This window comes from Macrobrachium rosenbergii, chromosome 3, assembly GCF_040412425.1.
Source record: "Macrobrachium rosenbergii isolate ZJJX-2024 chromosome 3, ASM4041242v1, whole genome shotgun sequence".
Classification (NCBI taxonomy): Eukaryota; Metazoa; Arthropoda; class Malacostraca; order Decapoda; family Palaemonidae; genus Macrobrachium; species Macrobrachium rosenbergii.
The window spans coordinates 53,034,873-53,057,576 of record NC_089743.1 but is presented as its reverse complement, the minus strand read 5'-3'; the positions used below and the strand labels follow the sequence as shown (position 1 = coordinate 53,057,576).

Genomic DNA, 22,704 nt, shown 5'->3' with positions numbered 1-22,704 from the left:
GAATGTCAGTTTTTCAGTTTAATCTTCTGTTCAATATTTTTCGGAAGTAGTTCTGGGTTGTAGTTGCTACTTTTTTTTTCCCAAATTATCCCTGATAAAGAGGAAGGTGTTCTAATTTGAGGTCAGTTTCAGTGTTTAAATTCATTAAATGTATTGGCATGAGATACTGATGTACTGGAATATACCTAGTTAAGGCATTTGAAAATAAACAGCTCCTGCTCTAGTGAACATTTCTTATATTGTGAGTATTAATGTTTATGAATAGTTTCTTATGAAATCCAGAATGCGTAAGTATTAAACGACTGACATACCTGTGAAGCTCGCACTGTTTATCTGGCCAATTAAGAACTCACTGGTGTTATAAATTAGTAAATATCCCATTGTTGTTCTTTTTTTTTCTTGCTAGGCCATAAATGTACAAAATAGTGGTATCTCACAAACCATTAAGCATTGCTTTTTCCATATTCTACATTCACTAAGTTTGACGTCATGTGTAATCTGCTTAATGACTGAGTCTTAGTATTTTAAGGGTTGACTTGTTCTTGATAACCTATCTATTTATCACTTTTTAATACATGGTCCTCTGCCCCATGAATTATGTCCAGTATCTTTACACACATTTACGAGTCAATTTTTAATTAACTGAGATTAGTAAATTTCTGAATTTGAAATTAAACCTGACGAAACTTTCAAGTTTTTCATGGACAAACTGTCGCCAGCAGAGTTAGAATGATTACCAAGTTATACCAAGTTACATATTGTAGTAAACGGTAATATTTTTTTTAATGATTCTAATAAAGCTGCTGAAATCATATATATGAAAAGCTGGAATGACATTCCTAATGTGTGAATTCCATGTGGCAGGGCAACAAAGGTTTAGATAACTGAAAACCTGAGTAGTAACAGAAAATTCCAGGCATTTAAGAAATAAAGGTAGAATCTACAAAAATTTAGCAAGTCCTTTCTCGGTCCCTGCACTTTTACAGCCGAAGTTGTATCCTAAACCGGCACAGGGAATTTAAATTTCAATTAAAAGTTTGATAGGTGCTGGCAGGAATAATTGAAATCTTGAGAGCTGACAGTTTCATACGAATAAACGTATAAAATGTAGGCAGGGTATAGTTTGTTCACATTATTTTGAATTAATTTTGTGTATCGAAACGAAGATTGCAATCTCTCTCTCTCTCTCTCTCTCTCTCTCTCTCTCTCTCTCTCTCTCTCTCTCTCTCTCTCTCTGAGGAGAAGCAAAATCTGTTTATGAGAAGACAAGAAAATATGTCATATTTTCTTGTCTATGCCAGCACGAGTTTTTATTTGTACTTTTTTTAAACTTCCTCGTCAAAAGTAAATTTTGAATAACAAGTGTAAACTAGGATTACTTTCAGGGTTCTTTAAATAGTCAGTCTGGACAGGTATGAACATTTTCGTAAAATTGTTTATAGTTATAGTTACAGATTCCATAATTTTATCAACATTAAACAGTCTTAACTTTTGTAGCAAATGGTTAGTCTATGTACATCAGTATACATATAATAAACGCCAGATACAGTTGTCTATTGTTTTGTGTAGGTTTCGTGATCCAAACCTTTGGTTTTGTTGTCGCTAACTGCGTTGTCGTCTCCACCAATGTTGGTGAGGATTTTTGTAGGTTTTGACTGGTGGTTGTAACATTCGTCCTAGAGAGTTTCATTTCTTCCTGTTAGATTCTTTAGACCTTTCCTAGATAGTGACCCCCAAGGGTTTTCGGTGGTCGTTAGGGCTAATATTTCTTGGGGGTCAGTATCTTTATAATATTTATAGTCTTGTTTGTTTTTACGGTAATCCCCAACGGGTTTGTACTAAACACGCCGCAAAGGTGGATACATACCGGGTTAAAACCCATGGGGTCACTATCTAGGAAAGATCCGATTTTTTATGTCGTAAGTATGTATGGGCGATAAGTAGAGTATCTCCTATGTTTTCAAGAGAGAAAGAATTCATAATTTTTTCGCCTCAGAGTAAGTATTTTAATAGCTTTTCTTCTTTGTCGAATAACACAGCTTAAAAAGTTTTATTTCATGACGGGACAATCTTTAGCTAATCATTATTTCAGAGTATTTTATTTAAATAAATTTTCAATAAGCATTGACATTTGCAACGTCGTTCAGAGGTTCAACCTTGAATATAGAACTTCCTTAAAGTTAATTTCTTTTAAACGATTCAGGAGTTAATCCTTAAGCTGCAATCAAGTCCTTTTTTTTTTTTCTTATTAAAGAGCAGATCTTTTGGTCCATTCTTATGAGCGCTTAGTACAAAGTCTTTGGTCAATCTTTTAAGAATCATCCCCCAGCCTTAATATCATGAAAAAATTAACAATGGAAAATGCCTTTCTGAGACTCCACCCACTCTCTCTTTTTCTAATATTTATTATTCTCTCACTTTCAAGTTTTAAATGCTATGATGATGATGACCGAAACCGTCCCTAATGTAAGATCTGCTGGTCATATTTATTTGTAGCATGTCAAGATTTTTCAAATGTTTGCATTAATTAAAAACTACGTTTGACGTCTCAGTACATTATAAAGTACAAATTCATCATGGCGATCCACTAAGAATAAAATAAAAGTGAGTAGTCATAAGATCGAAACTGTACTCTCAGTTATCTGGAACCAGATATTCGATTTCGTTGTTACCTAGACTCATAGTGAATGCAGAGACAAAGTTAAAAAAAATTTCCAAGTTACCCATAATTCTTGGCAGAATGCCCATTTAAATGACCGCATCACGAGTTTGCATTGCTCTCGCTTCTGTAGATTCCTTGGGAGGGAATAAGTTAATCGGTGACGATTTTCAAGTCTCTCTCTCTCTCTCTCTCTCTCCCCCTCTGTGTGTGTGTGTGTGTGTGTCTGTGTGCAGACATCTTCAGGGTGGACTGATCGTGGAGAATGAAAGGGAATACAATTTTCGGCAGGTGCTTAATAGTTTTCTCATGGTGAATGTCAAATGACTTTTATTAGGTATATAAAAGTTAACGGTGGATTGTTGTACATTGTTACTATGGATCATCAATGTAAATTGTAGAGGATTAGGATGCTAGAAATTCCCTATTTCATAAATGAGGCAATAATTCTGTATCGTCGAATGCTATTCATTTTGTTGGTCCCTTCGTGTTGTTAAGAAGAAATATGAGATATTCCAGGAAAATTTTCTCAGGTTGTAGTTCATGTTGTTTGGTTGCTAGAGGCATGAGTTTAGTAGGTGCTGTTAATTTACGCTTGTTAGAAAGCCAAATGAACTACTGAAATGGACTGTTCACAGGAGCTTTGAGTATTTCAGTCGTTGCTGTTTCGAAGAAAATCGGTTGAAAAAGTATGTTGTCTTACTTTCTGAATTAGTACATGTTCAGGGAATTTTTCCACGTTGCTTTCCAAAGGGTTCGTATTTGAGAACTTATTACACAGATGAAGCTAAAGTGATTTGGTGGTCCACGTGTAAGGTGAATGTGTACTTCGGTCCGATCTGGCTATCTTGCTGGGGGAAGAAGCACAGGGTAGCCAGGGCAGTAATCTTGCCCGTCTCTTCTCTTTTACCCGACTCAATCATGTACACGAAATGGGACGAAACCGAGAGACATCTTGACCACTTGTGGGATCGTAGTTGCTTTTCCGTGAGCGTCAGGGGTCTGGAGTAACAGATCGTGCTGGAGTTGCATATGGGACTGATGGTGACTCCTTTCCCTTAAGTTTTAGTTTTGTGATTAGGCCTACGTTAAAAAGCAGTAATTTCTTCCCATCTAGCTATAACGTTCCTTAGAATTTATGTAGCTTAATTTTCATGTTTTATTTATGAGTGAAGATCTGTGATCTCGTTGAACTGTTATAATGTAAACACAATTTAAGTGCTGCGGTATTAGCCTTCAAAAGATCTTCAGACAGTCCTAAGTGTGTTTATCTCACAATCGTTGTTTTACTGTTTGTAAAATTTATAATAAAATATTTCAAAAGAGGAGGACAAGGAAAGCATTCAAGGGCCTGGTAACTTTGCTTATTCAGGAAAACGACATTTAGTTAAGGCTTCCGTTACCAGGTGGGTCAGGGGTGGGCCTTGGCGGGCTTTCCTTTTCCCCTTCTTTATTTTTTCTTTAGGAAGCATTACTTATTTACACAGTCATGACCATTGTGACCTAAAATGCTGGACCTCAGATGCATTTCAGATATGCAGCAAAACACAGAAAACGAGACGTTTCATCATTCAGTAAGTCATATTTGAGGCAAGCCAGTCCTTTTCAGTGACTTTCCTGACTCGAATCGTGTGCCTGCTGGTGGATGAAATGCCACGTTTTCTATGACTTTCTGGCGCTGGGTGCTTTTGAGTTTCCGGAAAATGAGGTTTAAAAATTTGATAACCATTTTCTGTCATTGGCTTTGTTGTGTAAGCATATTCAACTGTATAAAAAATGTGTACTGAAACCTGTCTCATGTATGACATTCAATCTTCTGCAATAAAATATTTTTGAACATATTTTCTGTTGTACTTAACCAGATTTTGTAATTCTCAAGTTGTAAGGGCGACGACAAAGTTTTCATACGAATTCATTCAAAACCAAAGTAACTTGCGTCTTTCATTTTGAGGTAGAGGCTTTAAAGAGCGTCTTTCAGTTTGAGTTTAAAGAAATTGCTGTACAATTACTTCTATGACTTTGAAAATAAAGCTTACAAGACAGCTGGATCTGAGAAATGGACAGAGTGGCCCAAAATGAATTACCGGAACACAGAGCGAGCATTTTGACTGCATATGTTTACTGTTAGGAAAACAAGTTACTGCCGTTCTCATTCCATCAGTGGGGGAATGAGCGTTTTCTGTGTACGGGAAGCTACTGCGACCTAAATGAACGCATGGTTTCACAGTTGAAAGGAAGGTTTATTTCATGGGCTTTTTTTTTTTAAAAAGGCCCTATTTGGCGGGGACAACGGCATTTTACTGGTGCTAGAGGAGAGAGGGGGCCGTCTGGGGAGAACACTCGGGCATATGAACGTTGCGTGAGGAGAATACTCTCGTATCGTGCTTTGTTTTTTATTGTGAAGTATTTTATTTCCCTGTACAACAAGTCATGACAAAAAAAATCATAATTCTTATTGTATTTTATTTTATTTCCAATAACTTAGTACAAAGTTGACAATGCCTTTCTTCGCAAAGTTACATTTCAAACCTACGCGTTACATTCGCCTGATATATAAAAATGGTCAGATAGTAGCAACAGAAGTAGCAATGTAAAACACACGTTTTTGTACCATAATTCAAACTTTGGAAAAGTATAAGGCAATTTTGGGAGTACAAAAGCCAAACTGAACACTAACTTTTTGAACTCCTAATATGTTATGCTACGATTTCCACCGACCTCCTTTGAAACTCCGTGGAAGAAATGAACCATTTGACCTTTCTCCAGTGGACTCCTGCCTCGGTTCTGTGCCCAACTCGTAAATCATTCATTTCATTGCACAGACTTTCAAGAGATTTCGGGTAAGAACGTGGCTAAAAATATTAGGAGGTCGAGAAGGCAAGCGTTCACAGAATGGCAATTATACTCGCAAATTACATTATTCATTTCCAAAGTTTGAATGACGTATATGTCATTGGTATCATTTGCAACGATTAAAACTATTTGACAAAGTTATGAAAAAACGGTAAAAATCAGCTGTGAAGACCTAAACGCACTTTTACCATTATAAAGCTTTGGTGCTGAATGGACAAGGCTACAGACTTGTATATATTTGAAACAAACTGTTCAAGACCTGGATGGAAATGTGACATCACAACAAAAATACCTTAGACCATGAGACTAAACTCTTGTAAAATTGACAGTTATCAGTTTACCTGTCAAATGTTTGTTTACTCTGGACGTTATCGTCAATAACCTTGTTCAACATATGATGAGCAGCTGAACAGTTTTACATTACATCCCTTTGACATCACAGATTTCCATCCTGACAAATCATCTTTCATAAATCTTTGCATCCATAGGTACCAGCAGCCCCATAACTATTGCGCGATGCCTAGGTCTTCACATTACATTTCTAAACACAGCAATATAGCCTTAGAATGACAAAACTGAACACAAATGATACTACTGCTCCTGCTGTTTCAAGTACTTCAAACCTTTCCTGTAGCTTGGTGGTTGGTGTTACCTATTTTCCTAACATTATTTAAAACAGGCACTAACCTGAAGCTGTCCTTACTATAATAATGGGTTGAGTTTCTCACTCTTGTGGGTTATTTTATATCAAGACGAAATTTTACAAAACTTTTTAGTAGTTCGATATCTAAAAGTTGCTATTAATCTTGACTTAAAATTCCTTCTTAAAGCATCGGTAATTCACATTTTTTCGTGTAACCGGTACAATCTTTCAAATAGTGCTTGCTGCCTTTACTCGTAAAAGTAAGTCAACCCCTCCGAAGGAATTCCCTTTAAGAAATTTCAGAACAAAATGCTTGCTTTTAAGTCCTCTCACAAACAAACCCTTCATTAGCCTTTTTCTTTCAAGGGCTACATTTAAACATCCCCTTTACAAACTCTCAAGTTTTTCACTTAAGAAATATTACTTTAAAAATTGAAGTTACAAATTCCTTAAGCTTTTCATTCAAAAATTACTCAAACCTTTAAAACCCACTTCTCCCTTTTAAGTTTTTTTCCCTGATGAATTTTTTTGTATCTGCAGTCTTCCAATTACCAGCTGGATTAAACTGAAGTGGTTTTCTACCTACCACCTTACAAAAAACACAATTAACATTGGATATGAAGCACAACACACCTATGCCAGTTAAATGCCCCATTAAAATGATTAATAAACTTACGAATAAGAGGACAAAATATCGATAAGGCTAAACCATCTCCATTGCAGTTTTGTCATTCTAAAAGCTATGAACAATCATTAATATAGACAGTACCTTAAGGCCTGGATAGTTTTTAAAATTTTAAACAAATTCATGGTATATTCTACGTGTGACTGCATTATTAAACCCCTTTCAAGATTTTCTTAAAATTAAATGGCAAAATTAACAATGAATCCCCATACCACACCAGGTGAAAATTTCATTATTTAAATTACCGGGGAAAGGAATAAACAAATAAGTGTGGACTTTGAATCGTGAAAAACAAAAATGGATCAAATCTGAGTTCATGACGATAATGATTGTCAAGACCAGAACAAAACAAGAGCGTGCTTAAATCTTTACCTCCTGTTTACAACATTATGATGTCGTATCGTCAAGTCTTAAGAATGGATTGCTACAGTACTCAATTGGTTTGGGCAAACTTCAAAATTATCTTTATTAAAAGTTTTTACGATTATTATGTTAACAGTCCCTGTGCCTTTTATAAACATATGACGATTTAACAAAAAGAAAGAAAAAAAAAAAGACATGAGGTGCTGAAAGGACTTAACTGTGAATAATTTTTATTTGAGCGTGAAGAAATGCTATGAAAGTCTGCGATTACTTAACGAATATTTTGAAAACAGTGCAAGTTTCGCTGTGTTAAGAAATAGACGATAAAGATTAAAAGGAAATTTTATAACAAGAAATTGTAAACAATAAGTTACATACTAAATACATGACCAGAAACTTGTGTACTGAAGTGAATGCAAATTAAACGAAAAGTGTTAACATGACAGTCACACGTAGTTTAAAGAAGTACATACGATTTAAAAAGAAAATGCTTTTGGGTATAATTCTATGAAGTCTTAAGGTGAGGGGTCCTGAAAATCAATATATTAACTTTACAGTAAGCAATGTATCCTTAAGATTTTCTTAGGCATTAGTTTCCTCCTAAAACAGAAGTACAAGAATACCTGAAATCATGCTCAGCCTTGTTTGTCCTATTCCCGCATAAATTTTCCAAATGATGACTTAATTCCCTTTGTTCACAAATTTGTTTCGCCCCTAAAAATTACAAACTTTGAATAAAAATTTAATACCATACAATCTATGACTCCTCAGTGAATGCAAACTAATACATTCTAATCTGGTTTTATGTTTTGGCAGTTGACAAAAATGGACGTCCTTGTCACTGGTTATTCACAACATAGATATATTCTAAAGTGTTTGTAACTACACATAAAGCAGCTTTCCATTCATATGCTTTGTGGAATGAATCATTTTACCATCAAAATGTTTGCACCTTAAATGCGTAAACATTAAAGCTTTTAAAACAGTTTAAGAGACAACAGAGACTGTAGACTTCAGGTATTCTGGTTACTTCCATAGCGGAAAAATAAAACATTTATTGTGAACTGTCACTTTCTAGACATGAACTGAAATAGCTTTACTGCAAAAAAATAAAAAATAAAAAAAAAGCAAAACCAAAGTGACTATGAACATGAACTACGTTTTGGACGTTGCCGCTTTTCCAAGATTTGATTCATAAACCCTTGACCAAAGTTGGTATGTAATGTAGACGTAGCAAAAACTCAGTAATATCTTCCTTATCCCAGGTCAAAAAGGGTAAACACCCTAACAATATTGTTCTACGTTTATAAGACTGAAGACGTAAAAGGAGCGAAAGAACTGAGATTTGATGACGAGTAAAGGATGATTTATAGAAAAAAAAGGAGGTTGCAGTAACTGAAATTTGATTTTATACATTAAACCGTTTTGATAACAGGGTAGGTTAAGGATGATTTAGTTTTCAAACATCAAAATGAATTATACAAATGCCCAGTATTTAGCCTCGACTTGATGAAAATAAATGATACAATACGATAAAAGAAACATGATTTTGGCTCCTCAAAGATTGTAAATTAAGTCGGCCTTGTCCCGGAACGGTCTCTTTTTTCTGGAAAGCCCATGGGAGGGATAGTGGGATTTTATGACCGGATTAAAGAACAGCGAATGAAGGGATGCAGATTGACTGTAGTCGGATTATAAGTCAGGAAGAAGTTTGGCAACGTAGCTAATAACAGCCATGTTCGTAGTCACTTTGGTCTTACTGTAAAATTTCTTTAGTCTGGTAACAGGCTACCAATGCTAGGGGGATGATTTGCTTTTCCAAAGCACAAACAGATAGTTTTTTAGGAACTCTTCTTAGGAACTCTTCTTGCGATTTTTTAGTAGTTTAGATATCAGCAACATTTTCATTTTTTCTCCATTCGGAACTCATGTTACTTCATGAAATGCGGTTCTTGTGAGTGTCTACGGCAGATTCTCATACCATAAGTCTTCAGATTTTATTCCCTGCTTGAATCCTGGAAAAGAAATGAGTAACCTATTAATTTTACATAGTTATATTATCATTATCACATACTACTTTACATGTCCTTAACAGACTACACTTAAAAACCTTTACACGACAAAACTGGGTAAAAATACGTGACCTGTTTAATCTGACCAAGGGCTAGACTTTGAATTTGACAGACATGTTAGATTGCCATTATTAGTTCACCTTGTGCACTTAAACTGGACTCTCATACCGTTTAAATCTAAAACAAATCAAGGTCAGTATGTAACCTACGTGATTTGATTAACATCTCTTAAATGAAGATTGATACCATAACTTTCCGACGCTTATAAATACCTCAGTTAACACTTTTAGAATTAACATATTAACTTATCCTACACAGCCATTTATTAATCTATCTCATCTTGTTATCTTGTTCCATAGACTATATGCCAAACCTTGTTCCAGCATTAATCCAGTTCACTACCATGATCTGTTACCTGGCTAGGCCATCATCTATCTCCTTTTGTCCTACATACTTTCTGCTTAAGCTCCTTTTAAGACCTATATGGTCGCCTAAATCCTTTTCCTATGATTTCCTAGGACTCCTTACAGGTCTTTGCTCTTCTTCCTTAAGTGGTTTCTCACCAGCTGTTCCCTATTTCCTCTCTATCTTTTGATGTCTTGAGAATAAGTATAGCATTCCTGGTTGACAGCTTACAATTCTGGACAAATATCCAATTCCCAAATTAGGTAGAGTAAAAAGAATAATACAGATCAAGCACAAGATTTCCATGCAAACAAGATAAAAATCAAAGTTGGCTTTTCAAGATTTAAAGAATCAATGCCAGATCAAGACAAGTTGATAACTTTAAAACCTCATAATCCAAAAATAAATTACTGTAAATCAACAGTTGATCTTTTCAACCATACTTTAATCGCTGGGAGCAATCGTGGAATGCCCAATGCCATCATTTAATTGCTCACTGGCTAATTCATTGATTATATACCAAAAGATAATCTTGGACAAACCAAGGGATCATAATCCACCAAAACCAGGAAAGGTCAATAAGGAAAATAATAGTGTTAGCCAAAAAAAAACTTTTTTCGAAATGTGCCTTCTATTAAATTAATGTTAGCTTTTGAGGAACCCGCAGTTCAGTTTTCAAAACTTAGGTTTACAAGCATACAAAAAAAAAAAAAAAAATCTACTTCCTGCAAGTGTCATCTAATCCGTTGTTTTTCGTCAGTCAAATTACTATGTGGTCCTGTACTACTGAGAGCTCAGCAATGGCATGACAAGCTCTTCATAGTTAGGTTATCAGCTTAATATCACTTGCATTTAAGCAGATCAGTTAAGGAGTATGACTAGTGAAAACGGCAAGTCCACCCTTGCAAATTGAAGGTTTATGCAGTAAAATTCTTTCACTAAGCTTGAAAACGTCTGGTACTGTAGTGGCTCTTCTCTCTTTGGTAACTGCGTTCACTAAACTAAGCAGTTAATCAAGTCCTTGCAAAGAACTTCAACACTTAAGTCCTATTTGGGTTCATTTTCTTTTGACAAATTACTACAACTTCAATGACGGACCTGTTGGGGTAGTAGTTCTAGATGCTTTGGCATAAATCATCAATTCAGTTTAGTTTAAAATCAAACCTTTCCCATTTTCATCAAATTTTAAGCACATTAATCAAGAATACCCATCTAAATTACTGTAACCCTAAAAACAAATTCTTAAAACAAAACTGGCTCGAATGACTTATTGCTCTTATGAGATTCCAGGAAGTTTGTCTCCAGAAGGCATCTTGGGACAGGTTTCCCTTAGACATTTGTTCATAGTTATAATCTTTGACTTAAACAAATATCTCAATCCACCAAACAAAACCTACAATGATCAATTTCATTTTACATCAATTCACCAACAAAGACCATACCAGATTAATTCGCTGAGAGAGCAATCGCGGTAAAAACCAAAAGCTACCAATCCTACTTAATTGCTCAAGTAGTCTACGCTACCTAATTCATTGTTTATATTATTCTTCTTCAAAAGATGAAGCCTATTCATATGGAACAAGCCCACAGGGACTATTGATTTGAAATTCAAACTTGCAAAGAATATGGTATTAGGAAAGAGTAAGACGTGGTAAAGGAAAATACAGAAGAGGAGATCTCACCTATAAAAAAAAAAAAAAAATTTAACAGGCCAATAAGAGAAAGAACGTTAGAAACTTTTCTCAGGTGCATTCTATAAAATTAATGTTAGCTGTTTATGAACCCCCAATTCAGTTTTCAAAACTGAGGTTTACGTTACAAGTATAAACAAAAAATTTTTACTTCCTGCAAGTGTCACCTAATCCGTTGTGTTTCGTCAGTCAAATAAATTACTATGTGGTCCTGTACTACTGAGAGCTCAGCAATGGCATGACAAGCTCTTCATAGTTAAATTATCAGCTTAATATCACTGGCATTTAAGCAGATCAGTTAAGGTGTATGACTAGTGATAACAGCAAGTCCACCCTTGCAAATTGAATTCAGTAAAATTCTTTAACTAAGCTTAGAAACGTCTGGTACTGTAGTGGCTCTTCTCTTTTTGGGAACTGCGTTCATTAAACTAAGCAGTTACACAAGTCCTTTCAAAAGAACTTCAACACTTAAAAGTCCTGTTTGGGTTCACTTTTTTTTGACAAATTACTACAACTTCAATGACAGACCTGTTGGGGGTAGTTCTTCCAAATGCTTTTGCATAAATCATCAGTTCAGTTTAGTTTAAAATCAAACCTTTCCCATTTTTCATCAAAGTTTAAACACATTAATCAAGAATATCCATCTAAACTATTGTAACCCTAAAAACAAATTCAAGGCTTTATGGTTCTTAAAACAAAACTGGCTCGATTGACTTTTCAGTTCCAGTTCTCTTACTGCTCTCACCTTATGAGGTTCCAGGAAGCTTGTCTCCAGAAGGTGTCTTGGGATAGGTTTTCCTTAGACGACATTGTTCATAAGTTTTCATATCTGAGCAGCTGGTTCAAGCCACGTCTGCAAAAGGTATTAAAAAAAATTAAAAATTTTATTTAAAATATTGATTGCAGAATATAACAATGTAAAATTTAAGCCAAAGGACAAGCACTGGGACCTATTAGGTCATTCAGCGCTGAAACAGAAATTGGCAGTACAAAGGTTTGAAAGGTGAAACAGGAGGAAAACCTGGTTGTTGCACTATGAATCAATAGTTAGGAAAAAGTGGAAAGTAGATGGAAGAGAATATGAACAGAGGTATAATAAAAGGAAAGGAGTTGAAGCTAAGGTTCGAGGGGACACTGCAATGAACCTTATGTAATGCCTATAGTGTAATGCATGAGGTGCACTGTTGGCACTAGCCCTTACGGGGTGCCATAATCTATTAAATTAGTTGGCTATCATCTCTATGTTCTTTTGTCCTGCATACTTTCTGCTTAAGGCCTATACAGTATTATCTAAATCCTTTTCCTGTGATTTCCTAGGAATCCCTACAGGTCTTTGCCCTTCTCTTTCCTTTACTAGTGATTTCTTATCAACTATTCCCTATTTCCTCTCCTGTCTCCAAACTACCTCTATCTTTTGATGTCTAGTCTTTTGAGTAAGTATAGCATTCCTGGACGGATATCCAATTCCCAAGTATTAGGTGAGAAGTGAAGACTAATATATAAGGTACAAGACTTCCATGCAGTACAAAATAAGGACTCTTAAAATATAGATTAAAATGGCTGAGATTACAAGTCTTACAAATCAAGACAAGTTGATGTTAACTTAGAACTTGTAAAATCTAAATTACTGTAAATCAACAGCTGACTTTTCAATCCTCCTTCAATATACTGACTAATCAATGCCCTCATACTCAACTGGCTTATGCAGTCTACCTTAATCTTCGACTGACCAGATATTTCAGTCCGCCAAACAAAACCTACATTGATCAATTTCATTTTATATCAATTCACCAACAACGACCATCCCAGCTTAATTCGCTGAGTGAGTAATCGTCGTAAAAACCAAAAGCTACCAATCCTATTTAATTGTTCGCGTAACCTACACAACCTTATTCATCTGCTATGGTTTTTTCTTTGTTCACACACAGCGAAATACCGGTTTTGTAAGTGCCTTCTATAAAATTAATGTTAGCTGTTTAGAAACCTCAATTCAATTTTCAAAACTGAGGTTTACGTTACAAGTATACAAATACCAATGATAACAGTTGCCTAATCCCTTGTGTCGCCAGTCAAGTTACTATATGGTTCTGTATTACTGTGAGCTCAGCAATGGCATGACAAGCTCTTCATCATTAAGTTAATATCACTGGCATGTAAGCAAATCAGTTAAGGAGTATGACTAGTGATAACATCAAGTCCACCCTTGCAAATTGAAGGTTTATTCAGTAAAATTCTTTAAATTTGAAAACGTCTGGTATCGTAGTGGCCCATATCGTTTTGGGAACTGCGTTCACTAAACTAAGCCCTTACACTTAAATCCTTTCAAATAACTTCAACACTTAAAAGTCCTGTTTGGGCTCATTTTCTTTTGACATATGGGCCTACTACTTTAATTGCAGACCTGGTGGGGGTAGTTCTAAATGCTTTGACAGACAACAGTAGTTCAGTTTAGTTTAAAATCAAACCTTTCCCATTCTTCACTATAATTTTTAATTACATTAATCAAGAATATCCATCTAAATTACAAAAACCCTAAAAACAAATTCAAGGCTTTATTTTTCTTAAATCAAGACTGGTTCGAAAGTCGTTGAAATCTCGATTGTTTTTCTTATTGCTCTTACCTTATGAGATTCCAAGAAGTTTGTCTCCAGAAAAGTATCTAGGGACAGGTTTTCCTCAGACATTTGTTCTTAGTTTTCATGTCTGAGCAGCAGTTTCAAGCTACACCTGCAAAAGGTATAAAAAAATTTTTAGTTTTACCTAAAATGTTGGTTGGTAGGATACTTGAAACAGTTTACAATACATTAAGAGCCCGATTTAGTATTTATCGTTTTAAAAATTGTGTCCTGTCAGTGCATTTGACCTACCAAACAACAAACACTTCATTGGGAAACTTATCTTGCATTATTCTCTGACTCTAAAATACTCTCTCTCTCTTTCAAGTAAAAAAAAAAAGAAATGTCTGATTTTTTGTTTTCCATACGTTGAGTTTCAGCAAGATTCTAGAAAACTTTTACACATTTTGCTAACTCCCATAATTTAAGGCCCTTCTCTGTATCATTTAATTACTATAACTGTATTCATTGATTAGCGTTACGATTAGACAAGTTAAACCACAAAAGGGAAATTCTGGCCTTGTATTCCTACGGGTCAAATAATATAACATCCTCTTTGATATTTACCTCAATGGTTTCTAAGTTGTCAGCTTAAAAGCCATCTGCGCATAAACTGAGTCATTCAATTGACCAGGTAAACAAGAATAGAAATGTTAAGTCGGTTGAAATTCTTAAATCACCTAAACGTCATTCACAACTGGAACGAGGCACGATCCCAAAGGATATTTTTCTGAGCTGAAGCCACCATCTTTCCAAGGTGAAATCTGATTGGCAAGTTATTTTCGTGCTGACAACGTCAACGAATTTCTGAATTTTGTCTGCTCTCCTCGTTTTGGTCCTCAAGCAAAATTATATGGGTGATTCATTCAACTTTTGGAAACCGAGCTAACTTTGAAAATAACATTTACCTACTTGCGCTTAAGAGATTCTAAACACTGTACCTCACTAGTTTGTCATTTCCCTTTAACTTAGGAAAATTCCAATTATTTCGTTCCAATGTCCCGTAAATCAAAATTTAAGGGTATTCAAATATCTTATCCTTTAAATGCTTTTAGGATGTTCTTTACAGTCATTATCAACAAATTGGTATTTATTTTTACATATCTTAACTATAGTCATTCGAGGGTAAATGTAAAGGAGACGGCCGCAAGAAGATATCGTTTATTTATGTAATTTTGTGACTAACAATATAATTTAGAAAATGGGTATACAATGCAGTGCAGGTGAGATAATTCGAGAAATTTACTGAGATAATGGGAAATACACAGTCTATTGTTTATATTTTTGTTTTCATCTCCGAGGGGCTGGTACTAAACACGGCGAAAAGCCCCTCGGGGATTTACGTAAAAACACAAACGAGTAACATCAAATTTCTTATTGTCTTGGTAAAATTCTCATTATCTCACCTGTACTGCATTATATATACCCTTTTCTACCTTTAGTCACGAAATTACATTAATAATCGATATGTTCGTGCGGCCCACTCTTACATTTACCCTCAAATCGACTATAGTTAAGACAGTATGTAAAAATAAACATTTTGTTAATAATGACTGTAATTAAAGAAAGAATACCTTAAAAGCATTTCCAGAATAAAAGATGCTTTGAATTCTCTTAAATTTTGGTCGACGGGACACGAACAAAATTCTTGGAATTTTGCTAATTATTTTTAATTGAAAACGATGGGTAATCACGTCACAAATTTTTATAAACGCTCATGAATAACACATGAGCTACAAGCTCCTAACCTCCCGCCCACCCCTCACCCTCTTTCCCACACAAAGATGCTCACGAGCTTGTGGAACATTCAAAACAAGCCTTTTTTATTGGCAAATACACGCCCATAGTTCACTTGACTCCTATATTCCAATAAAAACAACAGCTACCATCATTCGACTATAACTATCTAATACGGAATCAGCTAGGAATTAAAGTATCAGAATTTATATCATTATTATCATTATTCAATGAACCCTATTCATATGGAACACGCCCACAGGGGCCACTAGCTTGAAATTCTAACTTCCAAAGAATATGGTGCTAATTAGGATGTAAAAGGAAAATCAGAAAGACCACTTATAAAAAGATAAAAAATAATTTGATAACAGATAATGTATTAAAATGCAAAGAGAATAGCATGAGGGTGGTAATGCAGTGGTGCTTGCAAATGTGGAATGTATGGACTACGGTCGTTTTGATACAGTTTTCAGCTGTCCCGATATATCCACAAGCCACTTGATGCAACACCAGTTCTGACGATGTGACAATTATGTCTCAAGCCTTGGCGCTTGTTCTGTTTAAGTTCCCCCTCCATTGGCACCAGGTTAACATCGACGTTAACAACGAACACGTAACGTTACATTTTGACTTACCCTTACCCATTCACATTGCAAAATTTAGATATATACTTAAAAGTGTAAGCCAAGGTCACAATAAAGCACCAAGAAATGTTCCACATAAAGGATAATTATTATGGGGACTAACTTTTTCCGAATAATCAATGGCAAAGTGACAGGTCTGATTAAGATATGTTTCTAATCCCATCACAAAATTCCTAAAGGGAAAAAGTCAAGGTTTCTGTAAACCACTATTACGTATTTTACACGAAATTCAAATAGGTCCCCTCACATCAAAATGATTTTAAGATTTTACGGTCAACCACAACGGACGTAATACATTTAGAAAACAGGCTTTTTGTTATTACCCAATGGCCCAGTCATAAGTTGATTGGAATTTGCCAACAACTATGCAAAGTTCTTTTTTTTTTAGAATTTCAAAAGCAATATGAGAACTTTGCAGCAAATTCTTGGGTTTTAATTACTCTTATTGTAATTCTATATAGCTCCACGCTTGTTTTTACCTTTTCAACTTTTTTTCTACACTTTTAGGGGGTTCTGATACTGGCGGTGCATCTGTGTGTTGTCCGCCAAATGGAATGTCCCTTCGCCGTGTTTAGTACTGGCCCGGGGGGGGGGGGGTTACCCATACGTTAACAAGTTATTGCACTTGCCGGACGGGATATGAACCGTTCGAAACAGACGTACCCGTGATCTGTCTTGTGAAGATCGCGTACGGAAACCCCTTATTGGATGGAATTCAGGGGTTAATTACAGGTTAATTACACTCGAGCGCCAAAAATTAAAGGTAAATTCATAATTAGCAACCAAAAAACTGTAGAAAAAGTTAAGTTAGAAGGCAGTCGCCGCCGCGGAGCTACTATATAGTTCTACACTAAACTGTTTCACAAAAGGTTACGGGGCTCCTTTACGAGCAGGAGCCCGTGACAGCACAAGGGTGGCTACTAAAAAAAAAAAATACATCAATACTGGATATCATAGTGGGAAACCATTATAGGGTCAACAAGAAACCAAAGTGCGGCCGCAAGCAAACATCTAATTTATAAAGCCATATGTCACTGTCTAAGAGCCCTAGGTCAGCTTAGGCGGGGCCTCCAAAAAAATACGCAGTGCATTATGGATTAACCAACAATCTTCTAAGATAAGTTAAGTGAAATTCGTCAAAATCACACCAAAACTAACAAATATATTTCACATTCATACTCGACTTCAGGATATATCGAAACTACTTCTCCAGAATGTGTTCGAACCACTTCATATGAATGAATCGCAGAAATAAATGATCGGACACCAATTGAGTACTCCCTAAGCTTCGGGAACACATCAAATAAAAACCCCAAAATGCTTCCTTCGTTTTTTTCCACCCTAATCAAGAAAATCAGTGTTCATTACGTAACTTCGAGTGTTTTGCTTATTTTTTGTTATCACAGTATAACAACCTAGTATGCAAGTAAAAACAGCGAGAATCCTGATCAACGTCAACGAACTTCAGACATGGGGCACAACTCATCACAAGTGGGACGGTGGTTGATTTAGGTTAAGCTGGTCTTGTGGCAGAATGAGCCCTCGCTCTAAGGAGATCAAGTACTGAAGGAGTTATGGAACTATGGACTCTCGACCAAAGGAGTCCATAAAACAGGAATATATGAACTTCGTCAAATAAGGATTGTTTCATAATGCAAAAATATAGCCATGTTTTAGAAAGTACGATATCATAAACGTTCAATGCAAGGCACAAAACTGAATATAACCGTTCAACAATATTTGACGAGTCGTAAAAAGTTATTCTACTACAAGGCTTTTGAAGTTCGGCACGCCAATGGCAAGATCCAGCTCGGCATATTTCCGTCAGTCAAAATCCAAGCACATTTACACGAGATCCAAAAGCAAAAAGCCGTGTTTGAACCCTGAAACCTAACCAACGAGCATGGTGTATCTTGGGTTCTCTGTGAAAATCTGTTCAAATGCATTTGGGCGTTCTAATCTGCTATAAAATTCTCAGTGTCACCGGTCTTTCTTCTGTAGCAGTATCAGAAGCCCACTCAATTTCCATTTGAGATTCTTTGAAAAATTTACAAGTCTATAAATAAATGCATTTTCCCCTTACCTGGCAGACCAAGGTCCTCCTCAAAAGGCGGAAAAATTAAAACCCTTCCTTTGTCAAAAAAAAAAAAAAAAAGCAGTAACCGCAAAGCGAGTTATCACTGACACTGCAGACCAAACTGAGGAACTCGGAACTGATTTTCAAAGTCAGTTTTGAGGTTTTCCTTTCTTTCCTCCTTTCGCTAGTCTCTCCACGTTTTCAGCCAATGACAAGCGTCCGAGTCATTCTGTTTTGAAAAAGATTGGAACGACGACTCCTGATTGGTTGACAGAAAACAAGGGTTTCTCGACAAGTACAATTACACTGGCAGCAGCCATTACGTCCGGGCAATTAAGTATGTGGAAACAATTTAGATCGTTCTAGAACTACGCCTGAATTAATTCAGTCTTTATCATAGGGTAGATAAATAGACGACTCTGCAAGGAGAATCAAATCAACTCACAGAGAATGAAAGAGAGAGAGAGAGATATGCTCCCTCGGTACATCATTCTGTTACTTCCCTACAGACGGAAGGAATAATTTTCTGACCCAATTTAACAGTGGAAATTATGGGAAAAAAATTCAATTTTCTACTAAATTGATCTGATGTCCAGAGAATTCTTCTCGAAATCACTAATGGATAAACTCCAGACACTAGGAACCCTGCTCTAACCTAAAAAATAAGTAATTAAGGCACGACCATTTAATGACTAACTCTGTTGAAAAGACCTCCTACAGATTCGCCATCAAATTCGTGCTCTCATTAAAAAGACCACATTTTAAGGAACTCAAACCCTCTTTTAGTATGGGAAAACACCATAAGATGTATATAAACCCCAAAACCACTTCGATATGTCCTTCAACGATAGAGTTGTATCAATAAACCTGGACAGAATAGAACCGTAAGAGTTGGGGATCCAGGTCTCAAGTAGGTTTGCGCCAAAGCCATTAATTAAGAGTGACGCATAAATAGTTCCCTGTACCCACCAGTTTCCAATAAACGTCAAAAGTTTCTGGGTAAATGATATTTGGATAACGTAAATGAAATCTATTCAGAGAGAGAGGGAATTAAGCCATGTCTCAACACCAACGACATGCAACCGCCACTCTTTGAAACTTATAAGCAGTAGTACACTAATTATGGTAAAGCTGGAATTCATGCATCTAATAACACCCAAACATTTTACCACTGGTTTTAAGTGTTTCACTCTGAATGCAAAAATTCTGATGCATGTATCTTACAGAAAATCATAATAAACTAAATAGCATTTCAGCGAAAGACCTTATAAAATATATAATCAAGACATGATGCAAAAAGGAAAACGTGATAACTTCACTAACAATAATGATTATACTTGTGGTGTGGACTAGGGCATGCAGCCAATGGAAGCAACACATCGACCTAATGTTACTAAGTACTATTCAATGTGTATTACTCCAGTATATAAATATTTAGCAACATACATAGCAAAGGAAAATGGGCAACCATCTGACGTGTCAATTATCCTTGAATGAACAGACTAATCAGCACAATTTCTCTTAATCATATCTAAACGCTAAATGCCCTTCCCGGCTCCTATAAAATCTATAATGCCTTACATTTTAATTACATTTTCATTTACTTGTTTATCTATTTGCTTATATATCTTTTTTTTTTTTAATAACTGATCTCCTCTTTCTGTATTTCCCTTTACATTCTGTTACTTCTTTCGAATGAACTCCATATTCTTTGAAAGTTTGTATTTCAAGTCAAAGGCCCCTGTGGGCTTGTTCCATATGAATAGGGTTCATCTTCTGAATAATAGTATTAATAATAATAATATTGTCAAACCCGACAGTTTTATTGCAAAATCGTTCTCTGTGGACTTCAGTCATCTATAAAAGTGGATCAATATCTGAAGAATATGAGTAACTGATCACCTATTCTGATGTAGCTTCATAGTCCTTTTTAAAATGATCAGTAATAACTTTTTTTTTTTTGCAAATCTACATAAAAATTAGTTCCAGCATATTTAGTCAGCCCTTCATGATTATCAGTTCTTTTCTTGTAACTAGTTTATTTATACATTTCTTTCTACCCCTCTCATTAGAGAGCCTCATCTTAATCATCTTTTTAACCTCTATGTTCTTTTCCGTTTCCTAGGCAGTCCTTTCCTTTATTTCCTTTTGGGGATTTTGTAGTTACGCACTTCTTACATGTACCTATCACCTACAGATATTTATCAGACAATCCCCCTGAAGTCTTTATAGGATTTCCTATAAAGACTGTAGTGTCCTATTACCTCCTTAAGTTTTCCGCGTCTGTTTGTCGAGGAACTCAGGTTCAAGAGGCCTTAATTTTTTTATATACGATAAGAAGCAAATGGAATGGAATATAAAATTTAGGTCAAAGACCAATCGCTGGAACCTATGAGGTTATTCAGCTATGAAAGGGAAATTGAGAGTAAAAAGGTTTTCAAGGTGTAGCAGGAGGAAAACCTGGCAGTTGTGCTATGAAATAATTGTTAAGAGAAGGTGGAAAGTAAGATGGAAAAAAGAGAATATGAACGGATTAACAGTAAAATGAATGAAAGGGGTTGCAGCTAGGGGCCGAAGGAACGGTGCAGAGAACCGCGTGAGGTACACTGGACGGCACTACTCCCCTTCAGTGGTTCAAATAGGGAAAAACATGATACTAGATAAGAAATACAATGAAGGGTAAACGAGCGGCAGGAATCTCTTGAACTGGGGTGGTATGACGATAAATGTCGGTTAAACTGAGGTTATGGTATCCAGCAAGCAGGGAGGGGTTAGGTTTTTTGCACGAGACAGAAGCCTTCATTAAAACAGGAAGATAATTTCAAATAAGCCAGGAGTGAGGGTGTGGAGCTGAGGCTGAAGGTAGGATAAAAGCAGCTTGGGGAAACTGAGAGAGATGGCAAAATTAGTGTGATAAAAGAATGCCAAATAAACTGAAAACAAAAACCTAATACTATTCTCCTTGCATTTTAATACAATTTTATCAACTCATTAATTTATTTTTTTTTTTTTTAATAAGTGGGATCTCTTCTTTATGTATTTCCCTTCACCTCCTCTTACTTCTTCCTAATGAGTGCCATATTCTTTGGAAGCTTGAATTTCAAGTTAATGTACTACCTTATGGTGGGCTTCTTCCATATGACTAGGGTCATCTTCTGAATAATAATAATAATAATAATAATAATAATAATAATAATAATAATAATAATAATAATAATAATAATAATCTGATAGACAAAATGCTACTGAAGAATAGTAAGAGAAGGAGAACCAACCTAAGCATGGCATGGATTAACTATAAGAAAGCATTCGACATGATACCCCACACGTGGCTAATATAATGCCTGAAAATATATGGGGCAGAGGAAAACACCATCAGCTTCCTAAAAAATACAGTGCGCAACTGGAATACAGTATTTACAAGTTCTGGGATAAGAATAGCGGAGGTTAACACCAGGAGAGCGGTCTTTCAAGGCGACTCACTGTCCCCACTACTCTTCGTAGCAACCATGATTCCCATGACAAAAGTACTGCAGAAGATGGATGCTGGGTACCAACTCAAGAAAGGAGGCAACAGAATTAACCATTTGATATTCATGGACGACATCAAGCTGTATGGCAAGAGCATCAAGGAAATAGATACCCTAAACCAGACTGTAAGGATTGTATCTGGGGACATCAGGATGGAGTTTGAAATAGAAAAATGCGCCTTGGTAAAAATACAAAAAGGCAAAGTGACAAGGACTGAAGGGATAAAGCTACCAGACGGGAATAGCATCAAACACATAGATGAGACAGGATACAAATACCTGGGAATAATAGAAGGAGAGGATATAAAACACCAAGAGATGAAGGCCGCGATCAGGAAAGAATATATGCAGGGACTTAGGCGTTACTCAGGTCAAAACTCAACGCCGGAAACATGACAAAAGCCATAAACACATGGGCAGTACCAGTAATCAGATACAGCGCAGGAGTAGTGGACCAGAAAACTAGGAAAAATATGACAATACACAGAGAACTACACCCAAGAGCAAATACAGACAGACTATACATAACACGAAAGGAAAGGGGGAGAGGGCTGCTAAGCAAGAGAACTGCGTCAACATCGAGAGCAGAGCACTGGGGCAATATCTGAAAACCAGTGAAGACGAGTGGCTAAGGAGTGCATGGGAAGAAGGACTGACAAAAGTAGACGAAGACCTAGAAATATACAGAGACAGGAGAATGAAAAACAGAACAGAGGAATGGCACAACAAA

The 22,704-nt window shown here is 36.0% G+C and overlaps 1 long non-coding RNA gene across 2 annotated transcripts in view; it reads right to left on the bottom strand.

The window, feature by feature from the left end:
- Positions 1 to 5,108: 5,108 nt before the first annotated feature.
- Positions 5,109 to 22,704, bottom strand: part of LOC136855676 (uncharacterized) — a 223,680-nt gene continuing 206,084 nt past the window's right edge. Inside the window, exons 1-4 of one of the 2 annotated variants that reach the window (XR_010858098.1) lie at positions 18,451 to 18,664; positions 13,993 to 14,098; positions 12,117 to 12,224; positions 9,060 to 9,218 (exon numbers count right to left, since the gene is read on the bottom strand). This is a non-coding gene — a long non-coding RNA (uncharacterized lncRNA). Of the gene's footprint in view, positions 9,219 to 12,116; positions 12,225 to 13,992; positions 14,099 to 18,450; positions 18,665 to 22,704 lie in introns of those variants that run through there. The other variant, XR_010858099.1, reaches the window with a different exon arrangement.